Source organism: Spermophilus citellus, assembly GCF_964194105.1.
Source record: "Spermophilus citellus genome assembly, chromosome: 14".
In the NCBI taxonomy this organism is placed as follows: Eukaryota; Metazoa; Chordata; class Mammalia; order Rodentia; family Sciuridae; genus Spermophilus; species Spermophilus citellus.
The window spans coordinates 2,818,218-2,838,936 of NC_138194.1; the positions used below are offsets into that span (position 1 = coordinate 2,818,218).

Below are 20,719 nucleotides of genomic sequence, written 5' to 3' on the forward strand. Positions count from 1 at the left end.
AACAGTTTAATGAAATCGGGAAAATAATATAAGAACAAAAGGAGAAGGGGATACCAAGGATTGAACTCAGGGGCGCTCAACCACTAAGTCACATCCTCAGCCCTATTTGTATGTTTTTTATTTAGAGACAGGGTCTCACTGAGTTACTTAGAGTTTGCTGAGGTTGGCTTTGAACTTGCAATCCTCCTGCCTCAGCCTCCCAAGCCACTGGGATTACAGGCGTGGGCCACTGTACCTCAGCCTATTGCTTGTATCTTGAGGATGGCCAATCTAAGATGAAATCTCAGTGTAGTCTTGACTTGAACTTCCTTAACTGCTAAAGATGCTGAACAGTATTTGTTGGCCATTTACATTTCTCCTTTTTGAGAAGTGTCTGTTTAGATCATTTGCCAATTCATTAATTGGGTTACCAGGTTTTCTAGGTGTTAAGTTTTTTGAGGTCTTTGTATATTAAATATTAATATTCTGTCAAAAGTGTAGCTAGCAAAAATTTTCTCCCATTCTGTAGATCCTCTCTTCACATTCTCAATTGCTTCATTTACTGTTCAGAAGCTTTTCAACTTGATGCCATCCCACTTATTAACATTGCAATGACTTCCTCCTGAGGGCCCCTAAAGGTCAGGAAGTCATATGCATCTATATGTTGACCCCACATTTTCTTCTAGGAGTTGCACAGCTTATTCAGCTATAAAGATGAATGAAATTGTGTCATATCAGGAAAATGGATGGAACTTAAAAGTGTTACATTAAATGAAATAAGTCAAACTCAGAAAGTTAATGGTTATATATTTTTTATCATATGTGGAAGCTAAAGAGAAAAAAAGAAAAAAGAAAGGAAAATAGAAAGACGACAAGTAGAAGAGAAGAAGCAGGCTAGCAGAATCAAGGAAAGGAAGTCACTAGGGATTGATACTAACCAAACTGTATTGTCACATCATGTGCATATACAAATATATAACATCAAGTTCACTGTGTATAATTATAATGCATCCAAAAAATTCTGGATAAATTCTTTAAAAACTATGAAACAGAAAACAACCAAGTGATAACAGTAAGTCCTTACCTATCTATCACTACTTTACATGTAAATGCTTAAACTCTCCAATCAAAAGGCATAGAGGGCTAAGAATGTAGTTCGCTGGTAGGGCACTTACCGAGCATGCATGAGGCTCTGAGTTTGATATTGGGGAGAAGACAAGACAGAGAGGATGACTGGATGAGAAAAAACAAATAAATAAAAAACAAGGAAGGTCCATGGGGCTGGGATTTTAGCTCAGTGGTAGTGCGCTTGCCTAGCATGTGTGAGACACTGGGTTCAGTTTTTAGCACAGCATACAAACACAAAATAAAGGTTCACTGATAACTAAAAAAATATTTTTAAAAAAACAAGGTCTAGCAACACACTGTTTATAAGACTCATGTTATATATGAAGCTATACATAGTATCAAATGAAGGGATGGAAAAAATATTCCAATACAGAATAAGGGTGACCATGCTTATATCAGACAGAATAGACTTGAAGTCAAAAATTGTCAAAAGAGACAAAGGTCATATATAATTATCAAAGGGCCAAATCAACAAGATTGTAAATACATATCTGTGTGTTCATCTGAAAAACACCTTGAGATAAACAAAAATTAAAATACAACTTAACAAAACTTAAGGGCTTCAGCAAGGGAAAAGAGGGATGTACATAGTGATAAATGTCCATGTTTAAAAAGAAGGACTCAATTAAACAAACTAACTTTAAAACTAGAGAAATTAGAAAAGAAGGGGGAAAAAACCAAAGTTAGCATAAAGAAGGAAAAATATGTTGGTTAGAGAAGAAATACATGAAAATTTTGAAAAGCATTTTTAAAAAATCAGCTGGGTGCAGTGGTGTACACCTATAATCCCAGCAACTTGGTAGGCTGAGGCAGGAGGATCTCAAGTTTGAGACAAGTCTCAGCAATCAAATGAGACCCTGTCTGAAATAAAAAATAATTTGAAATAAGGGAGACTGAAGATGTAGCTCAGTGGTAAAAGGCCCCTGGATTTAATGCTCAGTACCAAAAAAAAATTCAATAAAATGTTGATTTTTTTGAAAAGAATTGACAAACCCTTGGTAATGTCAAGAAAAAAAGGGAGAAGACTCAAATAACTAAAATAAGAAATGCAAGTAGGATCATTGTAACAGATAACAGAGAAAAGAAAAAGATCCTAAGGGACTAATATGAACAATTATACACCAACAAATAAGATAACCTGGAAGAAACGGATAAATTCTTAAAGACATACAAACTACCAAGACTGAATCAAGAAGAAACAAAATGCCCAAGTAGCCAATCAGTAATCAAAAACCTACCAATAAAGAAAAGCTCATCAGTAATTCAGCAGGCTGACACAGAAGGCTCACAAGTTCGAGGCCAGCCTCAGGAACTTAGTGAGGCCCTAAGCAACTTACTGAGACCCTGTCGCAAAAAATAAAAAGGGCCAGGAACGCAACTCAGCAATAAAGCACCCCTGGGTTACCACCAAGCTACATCCCCAGCCTCCCCACTTTTTAAAACATTTTTTTAGTTGTTGATAGTACTTTATTTTATTTATTTATTTATTTATTTATTTATTTATTTATTTATTTATATGCAGTACTGAGAATCAAACCCAGTTCCTCACACATGCCAGGCAAGTGTGCTACCACTGAGCCACAGCCCCAACCCCCCACTCCAGTCCTTTCTTAAATTTTTAGACAAGGTCTCACTAAGTTGCTGAGGGGCTCACTAAGTTGCTGAGACTAACCTTAAACTTGCAATCCTCCTGCCTCAGCCTCCCAAGTAGATAGAATTATGGGCATGCACAATCATGCCTAGTGCAAACCCTTCTTAAACTCTTCCAAAACACAGAAGAAGGAAACACTCTCACTATTTTATGAGGCCAGTATTACCCTGATTTCAGAGCTAGACAAAGACGACACAGAAAAGTACAGGCCAATCAATATCCATGATGAATACATTTTGGCAAACAATTCAACAGCAATATTAAAATGATTATATGTCAAAACAAGTGGTACTTGTGGGTAATAAGGAAGGTTCAACATATGAAAATCAACCAATGTGATTTCCTAACAGAATCAAAGGAAAAAAAAAAAACACCTGATCATCTCAGCAAATGGAGAAAAAGTGTCTAACAAATACAGCACCCTTTCATGGTTTATATATTCTCTCAACAAAATAGTAAGAAGAAATTTACCCCAACATTTTAAAGGCAACATATGAAAAACTCATGGCTAACATCATAATCAGTGGGGAAAAACTCAAAGCTTCTAAGACCTGGAGGAAGGTCAAGATGCCCCCTCTAGTCACTATTACCAACCACAATACTGGAAGTCCTAGCTGGAGCTGTGAAACTAGACAGAGAGAGAAAAGAAATCCGGATTGGAAGAGAAGTAAAACTGTCTCTGTTTGCAGATAAAATAATCATATACGCAGAAAACCCTACAGGACATGCACACATGTGTGCTCACGAGCAAACACACACATTCTTAGAACTAATAAATTCTGTAAACTTGCAGGATACAAAATCAACATACAAAAATCAGTGACATTTTTATACACTAGTTACAAACTATCCAAAAACAATCCTTTAAATTAGAAATAGGATTAACAAAAAGGATAAAATACTTAGGAACTGACTTGGATCAAAGAAGTAAAAAAATTGTGCACTGAAAATTAATTTACAATGAAGGGAATTTTAAAAGATAGAAATATATGGGAAAACATCCTATGTTTGTAGATGGGAAGACTTAATATTGTTAAAGTATCCATACTACTTAAAGAAATCCACAGATTCAATGAAACCTATATCACATTCCCAATAGAATCTTTTTACAGAAATAGGGAAACAACCCTAAAATTCCTCTGGAACTCCAGAAGGCCCACAAAAGCCAAAGCAATCATGAGCAGGAACAAAACTGCAGGCACCACACTTCCTGACTTCAAAATATATTGTAAAGCTACAGTTTGATACTGACAAAAAAGACACAGAGACAACTAGAACAGAAGCGAGAACCCAGAAATAAATCTATGCATTATCATGAGCTGAGCACAAGAACACCAAGGGCACCAGGAACACACAGGGGGGAAAGGACAGTCTTTTCAACTATGAAGATGGAGAAGTGGACATCTTCGATGCAGAAGAATGCAGTCAGGTCCCTGTCTCACATTGCGCGCACGCGCGCACACACACACACACACACACACACACAATCAACTCATACACTAAAGGCTTAAACATGACCATAAAAACCTCTTAGAAGAAAACATTCTTATGACCTTCTTTACACTGACCCTGGCAACAGTCTTGGGGGTTATGACACAAAAGGCTAGGCAATAAAAGCAAAAAGAGTCAAGAAGGTTCTGCACAGCAAAGATACAATTAACAAAATGAAAAGACAACCAACGGACTGGGGAAAATATCTGCACACCATATATCTGATTTGGGATTAATATCCAAAATACATATTTAAAAACCATTACAACTCAATGCCAAAAATATAAATAACCTGACTTTAAATAGGTAAAGGACCTAAATAAACACTTCTCAAAAGAAGATATACAAATGGCCAGCAAATATAAATATATACAAAGGTGCTCAACATCTCTAATGATTAGGGATTGTATATCCAAACCATGATGAGCTAACACCTCACATCTGTTAGAATGACTATTATAAAAAAGAGAAGAGTAAGAGTTGGCAAGGACACTAAAAAAGGGGACACTCGTACATTGCTATGAGCATGTAAACTGGTATAATCAACCATGAAAAACAGTATGAAGGGTTTTTTTTCATGATTTTTTAAAATTTGTTTTAATTAGTTACACATGACAGTACAATGACCTTGATATATCATACATTTGAATCAGACAGCACGAAGATTCTTTAAAATTAAAAGCAGGGCTACCACATGATCCAGCAATCTCACTTTGGGGTGTATATCCAAAGCAATTGAAACCAGATCACACAAAAAGATACCCACATTTCCCGTACACTGAAACATTATTCACAATGTCAAGAAACTGAAACAATCAAAGTGTCCTTCAATAGAAGAATGGATAGAGAAAATGCACACATGTACAAATCACATAGATGTACACATATATACACACTCTAGAATATTATTCAGTCCTAAAAGTAAAGGAAATTTGCCAGTTATGACCACATGGATAAAGAAATTATGCTAAGTGAAACAGACCAGACATAGAAAGACAAATACTGCATTGATCTCACTTATAAGTAGAATGTAAACTCGTCAAATTTATACAGAAAGTAGAATGGTGGCTGCCAGGGATTGGGGGAGATGGGTGACATTAGGTAGTGGGTACAAAGTTTCAGTAATATGAGTTAAGTTTTTCATAATCTGATGTACTTTGTGGTGACAATAATTAACAAACTATTTTGTATATTTATAATCTGCTAAAAGGATAAATCTTAAATTCTTTCACCATACACACACTGGTAACTACACAGAAGTAATGACACTAATTAGCTTCATCACGATGATCATTTCAGAACACATATATATATATCACAATGTAAAACTGAGCATCTTAAATATATAAAATTTGAATATGTCAATGATACTACAATAAATCTGATTTTAATAAATAATAGCACAAGATTAGCAGAGAAGAAATGAAAGAAGATTGTTGGAAGGTTCTTATGTTACATGGCACTTTACTTGACAGACGGTGATAAATTATATATAAATTTCTTACTAATACTACAAACCCTGCAGTAACCAGTCAAATAACACAACAAAGAGTTATAGCAAATAGGTCAACAAAGGAGGTAAAGCAGAACCATCTCTTTCAAATGCAATTTATTTCGATGAATGCAGATAAAGAGGAAAAGAGGAACAAAGGAAAGACGGGACAAGCACCATGAGAGCTGATTTAAGACCCAGTCATGTCCATGGCCACATTCAGAGTGAATGGCTCAAGTGTCCAAACTCAGACACAAAGACTGATAGGCCAGCTAGAAAACAAGATCCAACTGTATGTTTATAAAATACCAACTATTTAAATATAAAGACACAAACAGGTTAAAAGTTTAAGAATAAAAAAAATATATACTAACTGAAGAGCTGAAATAGCTACATTAATATAACACAAAGAAAATTTCAAAGAATATTACTAAGGATAAGGAAAATCATTAGCACTGTCATAATTATGAAAGAGTGAGTTCATCAAGGGGGCAGAACAACCCTAAATATTTATGCATCTGATACCAGAGGTTCAAAGTTCATGAAGTAAGAACTGACAGAATTGTCAGGAGAAATAAACAGATCCACAATAGAGTCAGAATTTCAAAACTCTCCTCTCAATAACTGATAAAACAGTGAACAGTATAGAACAGTATAGAGGGTACAAGTAACACTGCCAACTGAATTCACCTTTTACTATAGGACACACCATCTACCCATAGCAAAATATACCATCTTTTCAACTGTACACTAAAGACAGACCTTATTCTGGGTCATAAAGCAAGTCTCAATAAATTCAATATGATCCAATTCATATAAAATACACTTCTTCACCATAATGAAATCAATAAAAAACAAATTAAAAATCAGTAACAAATCTTTGGAAAATCCCCCCAAATATGTGGAAACTGAATAACATACTCCTAAATAACTCATGGGTCAAAGATGAAATAAAGAGATTAAATCAGAAAGTATTTTGAACTGAATGAGAAGCAAAATACTTACTATAAAAACTGGGAGGAGGCAGCCAAAACAGAACTTAAAAGGAAATTTTTAGTGTTAAGTGACAATATCAGAAATGGAAAAAGACCTCAGATCAATGAACCCATCTTTTTATTTCAAGGCAACAGGAAAATCAGAGAAAATAAACTCCAAAGTAAGTAGAAAGAAAAAAATAATAATAAAGATAAGGGCCAAATCAGCGAGCTAGACAATAGAAAAAGAACAGAGAAAATAAATGAAACCAAAAGCTGGTCCTTGAGAGGATCAATAAAATTTCGTAAATTTGCAGTCATACTATTCAGGAAAAAAATATATCAATTACCCAATCTGCTTCAAAAGATTATTTCACTGCAAAATCTACTTCCACTGAAAGTAAGAGAACTCTTGTCAATAAACAAGTTGGATAAAAAAAGCAAATTGCTTAAACGACATTAACAAAGCTTGCTGGAGAAGAAATAGGTAAAACAGTAGCCTTCTATTTATAAAAGAATTTGTTACTAAAACCTTCCCAAAACAATAAATTCCAGACCTAGATGGTTTCAGTGAGGAACTATATTAGAACTAAAGGGGAAAAAAACTGATTCTACAAAAGCTTATCCAGATAACTGAAGAAGAGGGTATATTTCAGAATATTCTGAATGAGGAGAGCATTCTTTATATGTACATCAAAACCAGAGTAAAAGACAGTGTTTTAGTCAGCCTTTTCACCACTGTGACCACAAGACATGACAAGAACAAATAGAGGAGGAAAAGTTTATTTGGAGCTTCCCAGTTTCAGAGGTCTCTGTCCACAGCCAGCTCCACGGCTCTGGCAGTGGTGAGGAAGAGCATCAAGGCAGAAGAATGTGGTGGAGAAAAGCAGCTCAGTACCTGATGATGATCAGGAAGCAGAGAGAGGCTCCTCTCACCACCGATAAAACATAAACCTCAAATGCACACCCCAGTGACCCCTCCTCCAGCCACACCCTACCTGTCTACTTCTACCACCACCTGAACCCCTATCAGGGGATTAAGGCCCTGATTAGATTGATGCTTTCGTAACCCAGTCATTTCACCTCTGAACTTTCTTGATTGTCTCACACATGAGTTTTTGGAGTACACCTAATCTAAACCATATTAGATACTAACAAGGACAACTACAGACCAATATAGTCATAAACAGTGAAGCAGATCCAACAATACAAACAAGGAAAACACATCCAATATAAACAAGGAAAAAACTTCAAGGATCCTACCCCAGGAAGTGGGTGGTTTTAACAAACACTTGAGAACTACTCAACATAATTTAGCATATCTGTAGACTAAAAAGCAAAGTCATATTATCTCAAAAGATGCACAAAAAACATTTTTAAAAAATCCAACATCCATCCTTGATTAAAAACAACAACAACAACAACTTCATCCCTGGTTTAAAAAACAAAAAGCAAACTCCAAAAAAGCAGGAAAAAGAAGGAATATCCTCAACCTGGCTGGTATATGTAACTACAAAAAATAAATAAATGAGAAAGAACACCACAAAGGCTACAGCTACTCACAGTTGATAGTGAAGGACAGATGCTTCTCCTAGAAAGAGGAAGAGCAAGGCAAGAAGTCTGCTCCCCTCCTTCACTCATGCTGTCCTGGAGGCACCAAATACAAAGGGAACAAAATAAATAAAATATTCTACCAGAAAGGACCCATCTAAGATGTCAAACCATCTAAGAAGAAAAATCTGATGATGTTCATAAGACAGCTACTAAAACTAGTGAGTTTACCAAGGTTACAAAATAAAAAAGATCAACACATTAAAATCATCTGAATTTACATTGTTGGTAGTGAAGTATTGAGAACAGAATATTTTTAGAATATCATTTTTGTAAATGAAATCTGAACAACAACAAAAGCTACAAAACATCAGGGGAAACTAAGTGTATTGTGTTCAGAAGTTGGAAGAATATTGTAATAATGTTAATCCTTTCCAACGTGTTTCATAGATCCCAACAATCCCAGGATATATTCATCAACAAAAAGAAATATGCTATTAAGCCACAAAAAGACATGGAGGGGGCTGGGGGCTGTGTCTCAGTGCTAGAGCACTTGCCTAGCATGCGTGAGGCACTGGGTTCAATCCCCAGAACCACATACAAATAAACAAATAAATAAAGGTATTGTGTCTATCTACAACTTAAAAAAATTAAAGAAAGAAAACAGACCTGGAGGGACGGTAAATGCCACTGCTATTTGAAAGCAGCCACTCTGAAACACTATATACACCATGATTCCATCTATGTGACATTTTGGAAAAGTCAAAACTATAGAAACAATAAAAAGATGGGTGGTTGCCAGGGGCTTGGGGGCTGGGGTGAGCAGGAGGTGCACAGAAGACTTCCAGGCAACGGTGGATACACATCATTATGCCTGTGCCCAAACCCACAGGATGCACACCACCAAGTGTGAACACTTGTATAAACTATGGACTCTGGGTGACATAGAGGGGCCCACGCAGTACTGCAATTATAACAGACAGACAGACTTCTCTGGTGGGGGACAGTGATAAGGGGTATGTGGGAAATCTCTGTACCTTCCCCTCAACTAGACTGTGAACCTAAAACTGCTCTGGTGGGGGGGGGGAGGCAGGTCTTTGGTTGCCTGGCAGTAGTGCTGGGGAGTAGGATGACGGAAAAATACATGGGGCCAAAAGAAAACATTTAAGGTGATGGGCATGTTGTTGATCTTGACTGCACACATCAATCAAAGCTTATCAAGCTGTACTTTAAATATGTGGGTTAATTGTATGCTAATGATATCTCAATAAAACTGTTTAAATGTATTTATTAAACTTCAGACTATATAATCAATATCCTGCATGGATATGTCAGTATATGGCTCAGCCCTTGAAATGATAATGAGAAACTATATTTCTGTATTTGTGTCATGATACATGACATGATTTTTTTTAATTTCCTACCATATTCTTAACACTATACAGATTCTGTAGGAGTTTCAAAGTAAGCATGTAAGGCAGTGATTCCCCTCCTAGAACTGTCTTCTCAGGAAGAGATGATCTCAGGACACTTAGCGTTCCCAGCGCATCTGAAAGTGAGCAGGAAGCACAGGACCCCTCTGTGCACACAGCATGATGGGGTGGGGCAGGCTCCTTTCCTCTGGGCTACTGGGTCAGGAGAAGAAACTGAGAGATCAGGATGCAGTGTGACACAGCAGGTCTGACTGTGTTCTGAGAGCAGAGAGGGAAGGCTCCTGGAGACTGCCCACTGAGCTGATGAGCCATCTTGAGCACCATGTCAGGTTCTGGGCAAGGCAGGCCCCACCTGGCGACAGGGGAAAAACACTCAGGGTAGAGGAAGCAGTGTGTTCAAGGGCAGAGTAAACACAGCAGCCACACTTTATGCCCAACACAATGAGGAGCATGCCTTTATTAGAAACAGCTCAGAATGTCTCCGGAATGGCAGGAGATGCAGGCAGGGCTAGGTATAAAAGGGCACAGGTGCCCCTTAAGGAGGCTGGGTGTTGTCTGAATGGCAAAAACCCTTGCAGCATTTGGAGCAGGGGACCACAGGGCCATGCTTTCACTGTGTATGGGGTGGGTGTGGCAGGGATGGGCTAGCCTTTTAACCATGAGTAGATGGAACAGAGAAGGGACAGAGGAGGCCCTCCGGGATAGGACTCTGCCTGCACTGCAAAAGCCACCTACGGTGTTCTTCCTGCCTGCTCCCTTTGTCCACTGTGTGCAGGACTGGAAGATGAATGAGAGAAAGTGTCTTACACAGTTAGAAGTAGTTAAGGCCTTGGGATTTATGTATGTCGTGTGTGGCCAGGGAACAGTGAAGAAAACCAGTATTTACTACGTAACACTCTTTCCTTCTAAATAATTTACTGAGGTGTAATTCACATAGCACAGAATTAACCATTTTAAATAAATAATCCAAGGGCACTGGACACTCACATGTTGGACCACCACCACCTCTGCCCAGCCCCAGCACCCATGCATCACTCTGAGTGAAACCCTGCACCCATCAACACCTGCCTCTTGAACCACGCATGTGCTTTCTGTCTCCGTGAATTCTCCTATGCAGGACTTTTCATCTAAACAAAATCATACCCTGTGTGGCCTTTTGTGTCAGGCTTACTTCATTCAGCATAATGTTTTCAAGGCTCATCCATACTGTACCATGTATCAATCAGTAAGTCATCCCATCTTGTTGTTTTTAATTGTGGTAAAAGATACATAACACAAGGTTTAGCAGATTAACCACTGTTCATGCACAGTTCAGTGGTATTAATGGTATTTACATTTTTGTACAACCTCATCATCATCCACTGCCAGAACTGGCAAGTCTGAAACTCTGAACCCATAAATGACGACTCCTCTCTTCTCCCTCCAGCACCTGGAAACTACCATCCTCCTTTCTCTGTGCACGAGATGAGTCAGGTGCCTCTTGTAAGTGGAATCCCACAGCCTTTGTCCTTGTGATGACTAGCTTGCTTCACTTAGAAATTATTCCTTCTTAGGGCTGAGTAACATTTCATTGTATGGGTAGGCCATGATTATCCACTCAGCTGATGATGGACACTTTAGCTACCTCCACATTTGGCTATTGTTATAAGGGCTTTTTAAAATAATAAAATCTTAGTCAAACCAGTTTAGAACATGGAAATAAAGACAAGCAGTTAAAATCAGCATACTACAGTGACACAACCACATCCATGTTTATAGCATCTCAAGTCACAATAGGTAAGCTATGGAATTAACCTAAGTGCTTGTGGTACAAATACACAATGGACTATTACTCAGCCATAAAGAAGAAAGAAATTATGGCATTTGCCGGTAAATGGATTGAACTGGAGACTGTCATGCTAAGCGAAATAAGCCAATCCCCAAAAAACAACCAAAGGCCAAATGTTCTCTCTGATATGTGGATGCTGACTCACAATAGGCCAGGGTGGAGGGAGGATGTGATTTACCAGATTAAACAGGGCAGAGTGAAGGAAGTAAGGGGGTATGGGAACAGGAAAAACAGTACAATGAATTGGACATTACTTTCCTATGTTCCTATCATGTACCACCACAAAAATGGGAAGTTATACTCTCTCTCTCTCTCTCTCTCTCTCTCTCTCTCTCTCTCTCTATATATATATATATATATATATATATGTCAAAATATATTCTACTGTCATGTATAACTAACAAAGAACAAATTTAAAAATTTTTTTAAATTGCTTCTGGGAGAATAAAAGAAGCAGGATAGAATCAGGACAACTGGAATGTCTTGGTTCATCTACTCTGAGAACACAGCCCACCTCAACAAGCAGCAGCACTCACATCACAAATGCTTACTGACCAATGCTGTGAAAGATAAAAAGATGCAAGAAACAGGGCCTTGTCCTTGAAGTAATGTAAAGATTCTTGAGAAACTCAGGAGGCATGACACAAGGTTTAAAATACAAGAGTTTAAGCCACCTTCCCACACAATACAGGATTTGACTGGCCTCAGAGAGTGCAGAAGACTGGACAGGTACAGAAAGGTCAGGGGAGAAGGCCACAAGAGCCCTCCAGCCAAAGCCTGGGAATGGAAAATGCATCTGTAGTCCTCAGAACAACCTTCATGATGACTACACGCTGCCAGGGTGCTCTGTTCACCTGAGAAGGTGGTTCAATTTAGCAGTCAGGTGAACTTGAAGACAAGCCAGAGCCAACCAAGGAAAACTCGAGTCAGAGTCCAAGAAAGAACTAATTTGCAAACAAGTGAATGCCTTAGCCTTGCAACGTGGAAGGCAGCTGTCTATCCTCCTGGAGAAACTCTCCAGAAAGGGCCTCTGCGACACCTCCCAATCACACTTTCTCACTGTGGGAGAAATTAAATTGCAAAACTAAATACTTTCTTAGTTCTTCTGGTTTGGCTTAGTGTCTTCTTACTCCACCCTTCTCAAAAGAAAAAAAAAAAGAAAAAGGAAAGAAAGGAAGGAAGGAGGGAGGAAGGAGGGAGGGAGGGAGGGAGGGAGGGAGGACACCTGCTTAGAATCCACGACACTCCTTTCAAGGATGAACTATTAAGAGAAAGTCACATACAGCTCTCTGCTTTCAACACTATCAAACTCTTCACTTTTCCAAGAGAAACATGGGGAGGAAGATGAAACCTAGTACTGCTACTGAATATCACTGCAAGATGGCAGAGGAGCCTGCCAAAACTCTTAAGGTTCTGATTTGGCCTTTTGGATAGAAGTGTTCCAAAGACTGAATTCAGAGACAAGTACAACAGGCTCTGATTTAGAAAGGACCAGTATGGGATGGCAGTGGAACCCTGCTTGGAGCAGAGCTGGGCTCCTCTGCCTAGCTTAGGGGTGGGTGGTAAGTTGAAGGTTTGGAAGTGGGAACAAGTGATGTGTTGTAGTAGGTGCACAGCAGCAAAGCTAGAGGAGAAGGAGAAAAGAAGGCCTTGGTGCTCAGAAATAAAGAAGTGGTGGGGGAGGGCCAAGGTTACAAACAGCAAATGCCAGATTAATTAAGATAAAATCAGAATCCACAAGAGTAGACAATTAGGAGGTCACCAGTAACCTACACATAGAGATAGTCATATGTTTGGGTTTGAAATTCAGTTTCAGATGACTGAGTTCTGATAGAGTAAATTATTTCAAAATCTTTTCTTCTTTTAACTCCCACTGGGCAGCACACAAAGTCAAGAGCCATCAAAGGGAACAAGAATGCTAATAAAAGAATTAGAAACAAAGTCACATCCAGGTGAGAGTTAAAATTTCCTGTAGAGAACACACTCACACCCACATTTACAAGATAATATTTGAAAAGCTATAAACCAAAATGGTTTCTGGAAACTAGGGACTAGGATTCAAACTGGTGGTCTGAAGCCATTCTAGCCTGAACCCTCATTGTAACTGTCTAGTTTTAACTAATACTTTAACTGTAACATTTTTAAAATTACCTCTTCAGGTTCCTTCTAGCTAAATGATCTGGGATTATTTTCATATAAAATTTATTTTATTTTATAGCAAACTAAGGTATCTGAGTATCAACAGATGGCTAAGTCTAGATTCATCTGAACAATGTGTCATTTTCTCAGACCATTTTTCATCTCCCTAAATCAGTGTAGTATCAAAAACACAATAAGGAGACACAGGGAACATGAATTTCCAGGGAGTTATCATTAGTTGCCCCCTTAGACATTTGACACAAAATATTTCTTTAAATTTTTTTTTAGTTGTTGATGGACCTTTATTTTTATTTACTTCTTTATATGTGGTGCTGGGAATTGAACGCAGTGCAAGCACTCTACCACTGAACTACAACTCAGCCCCGTAAACAAAATACTTCTAAGAATTCTTTATTCTTAAAAATCCTAACTATATATACAAACTTATAGTTTGCTATAAAAACATTAATAATCAAAAGTTAATTAATTCCACTCACTCATTATTTTCTATAATATATCTAAATATAACTAAGTCATTCAATATTTTTTGCTGAGAAACTTTCAATATGGGTCTTGAAATTACTTTTATATCAATATCATAATTTGCCCTTGCTAAGCATCTGTAAAAGGATCATTTATTTCCATTTTACAGAGAGAAATGAAGAGGTATATCTGGGGGCAAATATTAGTAACATATTAAAAAAAACTCATATAAAGCCTTCTCCAAAAAAGACCACTTTTTAACAAGAGCCCTTCATCAGAGAATAAGAGAGTAACCCACTGTGTCTCCTTTATGGGTGACAGACTGCATGGACCTGGATGAGAAACATGTAGAAATACTAAAAATAAATTCAACTTCATTTGAAATTATATTTTTATTAAAATGCCAAAAAACACTTTTTTAAAAAATCTGTATTATGGACTCTGCATATTTTATGCAAGAAAGACCATCTAGAATAAACATAAAATATTTCTGAAGCAAAAATTAGCGAAAGCATTTCAAATACTGTTATCTGCATTTGAGAAAAATTTCTCCATCATTAGAAATTTCAAAATGAAGAGCAATGAAAAGATGTCAACCTTTCATTGTTTTCTTGATTAAGCAAAATGAAGAGCATGACAGCAATCATACGAAATCTATTCTTAAGGAATTCACTGCAACATCTAAACTTGAAATAGTTATAGAGAAGTTGAGACATCTCTAGATGACCAATTTGATCCTGTTCTGTTTGTACCCCGTTTGCAACCATCTCCTCTTACCACTTGGAGAGTTCATTAAAGTAAACAGTAAACCCTTTACTAAAGGTAACAGATATCAAATGACCCCACAAACCCAATTTGGATTCTTCAAAACTAAAGTCTAAATGTTCAACAAAATAATGTTTTGGAACACTGGCATGGCTCAAAACTTTAGAAGGGCTTTAAAGGGTTCAAACACAAAATTTTAAGAAGAGTCTTTGTACTTCCTATGGGCAATAAAACTATCATTATGTTTGACTGAAGTACCTGGTCAAAACATTCCTTTTTAACCTGGTCAAAACATTCCTTGCCACTTAATTCTTTGTGGCATGTGACATCCTTATTAAATTTATTGGTGACTTTATCTAAATAGTACAAAATTTTCTTCATTCAAATATTAACAAGCTTTAAATGTTAAAAGGAATTCTTTAATAGATGTATTATTTCACATTATGAACTTAAAGCTTTAATTTATAATGCCTATAATAAAACAATAATAGAATTCAGCAATTTTTTCAAAAGAGAAAAACACCCACAGAACATTTTTCACTTTTGAAGCAAAAATATCGCCAAATTAATCTTACTAGGTTTGATGTATTTTCAATTTCCAATTAAAATTACAGTCTTCACTAGAAAATTATTGGAATAAGAGGGAAAATGCACGATTCAGTTAAATTATGATTCTCCTTGTTACTGTCTCTCTTATGTCACCTAAGTGATGAGACACTGCTGGCTGATCCTGCAGGAGCAAATGAGACCACGTAAGGTCAGATTTCCTTGTGAGAGGCGAGGAGAAAAGAGTGGAAAATTTCACAGCTTGGAATTTGATTGTTAAGTACGTCCTCTATTCTAGTCTTATAAGCTTTTCAGCTAGTAAATTGAAATCCTGCTATACACTAGGATAATATTCATGACAATTCTCTATATTTTACCTTCTTAAAATCAAAGACTCAATTCTAAAGAGTTAATAGAGGAATTACAAAGTAACTCTCTAGTTTGCATTTCCCATAATACTAAAATAAAGCTTTATCTTTTAGTCTAGAAATTTGCTTTAACACTGTGAAAAGCCTCTGTGCATCTGTTTAGCATATCTACTCCTTTTCATCTGTGCAGTGCCACTGGGCATAGCCTGCACTGCCGAGCGGGCTGACACCTTGCAAAGCGCCACATGACTCACTGTACCCTAATGCACTCCATTAATCCTGTTTGGACAGCTGGGCCCTGGCATTTGTTAGCTGCATCTTAATTGTTCCATCTTTCTTTTCTCCTTTTTATTTATCTCTATGGAAAACTACTCAGGATTTTAATTTGTCAGGCCTCAAAAAGTGAATTTTGCCCTGCTTTTTTTTTCTTTGTATTAAAACTATATTCAGTCTGTAATTTTCTTCATAAAATCAGTATCTATTAATAATGAGCAACTAATCTTAAGTAACAGAGCACAGTACATAAGCTTTCTAAATGTTTAAATGGCAGGGTGGCTGTCATTATCACCAAAATTATTTGATGGATTAAGTAAATGGGTTTCCAGTGGTCCCTTTACATGTCCACTTTACACTTTCTATTAAAAAAATGAAGTATTCATAAAAATTATGAAGATAACTACAAAGCCCCCACTTTCATGCACAGCCTGCACTGCTGATGGCCGTTAGCCTTGAATCAATAATGGAGGCAACATGACAGCTAAAGCAGAAGAAACCCAGAGGCACTACAGTTGTTGCAGAGCGCGTTGCTGAAGTTACTGATGTTTCTATAATCATTAGTTTCCTAAGTTAAAACCTGAATCTAGAAAATTATACAAAACGGTCTAATAGAAAGTTTTGTTTGAAATAATACCTAGGCAAGAACTGAACCTCTATAATTAATATTTTATATAGAAGGTCAAATGACCTTTCAGTGACAAAGTAGAAATCTGTTTTACTTTTAAAAGATGATCAGAATCCTCTGTATAATGACAAACTAAGGAAATGATCTGATTGACAGGCAAAGAGAGACTGAGGACCAAGGACGTCCTTGGAACAAGCATATGCTCCCAGAAACTGTATCATGCATATTTTTCAACTCTACTCTCATGAATACAAAGCAGCTTAAAATGAGTTTACAATTTTCCAGTTTTTTTAAACTACATACTAAATTTTACATTCAAAAAAAGACATTAGTTTAATATTTTCTAGATGAAAATGTTTTTTTAAAGACAGTTTCCTCACTGGAAGATTCAAAAGTTGTGAATGTGGTGGGGGCTGGGAAGGGGGGAGTCTATTGTTTGGAGAAGAAACACTTTAAATATTTTTTAATGGTTTTTATTTGATGAAAGTGTTTGTCTTGGTATGGCCAAGTACAGAACTAAAGGTATAACAATGTAGGAAGAAACATTATATTTTAAAGGTAATCTTTTTAAAAGAGTTGAAAAAATAAAAGTTAAAAAGGTTTAGTAACAGTATCTTTAAGAAAAAAGGTTTTAAATGAACATTTCTCATTTAAACTTACCCAGAGTTCTTGACATCACAGGTAGAGCAGAGCTCAAGACTAAGATTGATACACAATTACCAATGATCTGTGAGGAGAGATCAGAAAGAATACTGGGCAACGGGGCAGCAGGATGACAGTGCACCACCCACCCTGTGGGTCACTGCCGCACTCAGCCAGCTTCTGAGCACTGACTGCTCAGGACAGAACTGCGAGAATAAAACTCTGAATTCTATAAAATATTCACAGTACCTGGCACACACACACACAGTCATGGAACACTCATGTCACTTTTCACTTAGACAATATACTTCAGATTATTGGTATGATTGCCAATTTCAAAAAGCTTTGCTTGTCAAATATAAAAAAATATATTTGATTCTTCTTACTATATTTTTAAAACCAGACTACTGTTCAAGTTCTCTTATATAAGATCTACTTCTCTTTAAGATCTAATTTTAAAAGTGTCTGCTATTAAACATCTGAACTTAGTCACTCGTTTTCAAGGTGTCCTAGGCTATTTGTTCACATTTAATAAGAGGAGCGAAATGTTTATTAATACTTACGATCATTTAAACTAGATACTAGATTTTAAAAAACCCTCAACTACTGACTTTAAAGAAGCTGTAACACTATATATGTGTGTAAGTGTGTGTGTGTGTGTGTGTGTGTAATATATCTTCTCCTTTTTAAATAAGTTAAAAATAAGAAACATACGATGGAAGAAAAAAGTAAGCCAGCAACTCTTATTAGTCATTCTTTGTCAGCCTGTGGGAACATTTTCCAGAGATTCAATCACTATATAAGATAACAGCCTTTATTATGAAGGCAATGACATATTGTACAAAGTCAAATTAACCTCAGACTACAAAATGTTTCTGAATAAAACTCTTCTGACTTACTTTAATTATTCAAATTTGAGATACTTTGTCTCTACTACTTGTAGCAACTAAGTTCTTCAGATTTCAGACAAGCTCCCAGAAGTAGAGTTAGTACAATCAGTTACTCATTAGCAATACGTTTTCTTTATAGGCAAAAGAGTCCTTTCAGGACCCTTCTATAGCAGTGAACAAGCTCTGCAGTTCTGTGCATTTACAAGTGAATGGACCCCATCCAAATCAAACAGAGCTCATCCTTTTTCCCACTCACTCAGCATTCTGAAAATCTTCCTGCTTGTGTTTACCTAGCTTGCAAACCAACACCTATCACAGCAGATGAACCATTCGGAGCAATTACTAAATAAAACAATCCGTTTGTCTTGTAAGGCAAAAGAGGGCCACAGTTGCCTCAGACTTTACCTTACCTTTGTCATAGTTGTGTCATCCTTCCTGGGTGTAAAGTTTCCAAAAAAATCAGAGACTATAGAAACCAACAACAGAAGACACCATAAGATAGCTGTGAGAATCAAGGAAAACACTTCAGAAGAATGCGAGTTTCCATGAGTTCTCAGCAACCTCCCAAAGGTCTTAAGGCCCACTGCAAAAACAAAACAAAACACAACACCACTTTGAGTGCTTGGGGAAGACTGACCTGTTTTCTCTTCCAGACAAGTGTCTTAGTAAATTACCACTGTCCCAGAAACTAGACAGAAAACTTGTTAACAGACAGAAAATTCAGTTAAAGAAAGAATACAAAATCAAAATGATTTCAAGTGCAGCTCCCACAAAACCAAATGTAGAGAGAGAGGCATTTCCTATTCCAGGCCCCTGGAAGAGAAAAAAAAATTCAGAATCCACTGACACCACTATATTTAGTTTTCCTAAAATCGTTGTTTCACAAACATTAGACAGTTGAAACTAAGAATGTTTAATACCTTGAAATAACATGTAGGCTTTCAAAGGCCAATGAAACATGACATCAGACTGAATTCATCAACAAATTCAGCTACCATGTTAACAACTTTAACAAGCTCAAAAAAAAATCTGATTTACCTCAAATGTAATTTAATGTACTTGCCAAAATGATATTATACTTACTGTTAAAAAGTGTAGCAATTTGCTACTTGAGAAAATAGATCTTAAATTTTCTTGGGATAAATGTTTTACAAATAGAATGTTACAATAGGGATAGAAAATATACTCATCTGAAGGCTAAGGCAACATACAGAATTACACAAATTAATTGTGTCAAGAGTTAAGCTAAGCTTAGAAAGAAAGTGGATGCCTATCCTATTTCCCTTCCCCAAATCTTTCTTAGAAACTCAGAGTTACAAAAAATATAACTTAACACAGATTGTTAAAAAGTAATGCATCATTTTTCCCCTAAATGTCACATCTATTTAAAAACCTAGAACTTAAAAAATCAAACCAGACAAAATATATTAATTTAATGAGCCCTGACAGGCAAAATATAATTCCCTAGTAAATTGCAAACAATATTTTCAAATCTTACAACTAAATATTAAAGGAATGATCTGCATATGAATTACTGTTCTACTAGTCAGCTTATATAACACCACCAGAGATAAGAATGTGTAGTCAGACTAATAAAAAATAAGCCAATAAATATTATCATACACATTATATATCCACTCAATTTTGCCAACAAATGTAAGAGTAGCTATGAAAATCTCAGATATAAACAAAGGGAAAGGAATTTATCAATTTCTTGCCAATATTTTGAAGACAAAAAGAATGATGTCAATAGAAAATGATTGGATTTAGAACATGCTACCCCAAAACCTGACACCTCGGTATTTGAGAAGACCTACAAAGATCACTCTCTGACCTCTCAAAGTTCTCTGAAGCAGACCATGGGACCCTTATTGTGGGGAGGGACAAAGGGAGGACCCTAGGTTTTCTCTAACCCCAGATACCAGGAGAATTCCCCTCTCTGAAGACAAAGGACACACCAAGTAAACCATACCCTCTTAGGGCGACCACTCCACTGACCAATCTGCTTCAAACCTCAGAATAAAGACACAGGGTTCCCTGTTTCTCTGAGTCTTCACTTCTGAAGGCTCCTGTGTCACATAAAACTTATGTTAAATAAATATGTTCACTTTTCTCTCATTGATCTCTTTTGATATAGAGACCTCTCATGAACCGTATGCTGGGTGAGGAAAAGACACTTTACTCCCCTGCAAATCCATGTTGACTAAAATGGAAAATATTTTTGGAATACTCCATTTTAAGAGAAAGCTATAGCAGGATTAAGATGAACTAATTTATCTGTACAATCATACAGGAAGCCCTTAAAGGTACATGTCACTCTCTAATATCCACTCAGGGGGGTAGTATAAAAATGTGCCACAGAGCTTGGGACTTACTTTGTCTTGATGGCATATTAAAATGGATTAAAGAGTCAACGGGCAGTCAATACAGGAATGACTTCCTGGTCAACCCATGGTTT

The 20,719-nt window shown here is 36.7% G+C and overlaps 1 pseudogene across 1 annotated transcript in view; it reads right to left on the reverse strand.

Moving 5' to 3' along the window:
• Positions 1 to 20,719, reverse strand: part of LOC308633198 (limb region 1 protein homolog) — a 44,004-nt pseudogene that overhangs the window by 6,851 nt on the left and 16,434 nt on the right. The window contains exons 5-7 of the transcript XR_014024325.1: positions 19,001 to 19,074; positions 18,672 to 18,763; positions 17,390 to 17,456 (exon numbers count right to left, since the gene is read on the reverse strand). The product of XR_014024325.1 is annotated as a limb region 1 protein homolog (transcript). The remainder of the gene's footprint in view (positions 1 to 17,389; positions 17,457 to 18,671; positions 18,764 to 19,000; positions 19,075 to 20,719) is intronic.